The sequence below is a fragment of the Chrysochloris asiatica genome, unplaced genomic scaffold (genome assembly GCF_000296735.1).
Source record: "Chrysochloris asiatica unplaced genomic scaffold, ChrAsi1.0 scaffold00319, whole genome shotgun sequence".
Taxonomy (NCBI): Eukaryota; Metazoa; Chordata; class Mammalia; order Afrosoricida; family Chrysochloridae; genus Chrysochloris; species Chrysochloris asiatica.
This window is the reverse complement of record NW_006408837.1, coordinates 916,492-917,382: the sequence shown is the minus strand read 5'-3', so window position 1 is coordinate 917,382 and position 891 is coordinate 916,492.

Below are 891 nucleotides of genomic sequence, written 5' to 3'. Positions count from 1 at the left end.
CACTCACTCCCTCACTCACTCATCCACTCACTCACTCACTCACTCGTCCACTCACTCACTCACTCATTAATTCACTCTGTCATGCATCCACTTATTCATTCACTCATTCACTCACTCACTCACTCTGTCACGCATCCACTCACTCAGTCATTCATTCACTCTGTCACACATCCACTCATTCACTCACTCATTCACTGATTCATTCACTCTGTCACACATCCACTCACTCACTCGTTCATTCACTCACTCATTCATTCACTCACTCATTTATTCAGTCTGTCATGCATCCACTCACTCATTCATTCAGTCTGTCACGCATCCACTCATTTATTCATTCACTCGGTCACACATCCACTCACTCACTCATTCACTTACTCAGTACTTACTTTCATTCTCATTCACTCCTTCACTGACTTGCTCACTCACTCCCTCACTCCCTCACTCATGGGTTTTGCACGACTGTATTGTCCCTTGTTTTGTACCAGGTCTCTTGCAGTCTTAATACGATCATGCTGTCTCTCTGACTTTTTTAATTTTCATGAGTCCCACATAATGTCAAAATGATGGATGTGGCATTCTTTGAAAGAAAGTGCTGGTGATGAAATCCCTTTTAATGTCATATCCAAAGTCAATGTAAATTCTCTAAAGTTATGCCTTCAAATCCAGAATATCTGTAGTTCTAACAGGCAGGTGTTATTTTAACACGTAACCCTCAGCCTCTTCAGCATCTTCAAGCTCAAAGAAGAGGACCTGGGGATACTGTAATTGGACCACCGCCCCTCACCACTGGCATTAGGACTCAGCAGGGAACTGGGCCCTCACCACTGGCATTAGGACTCGGCAGGGAACTGGGCCCTCACCACTGGCATTAGGACTCGGCAGGGAACTGGG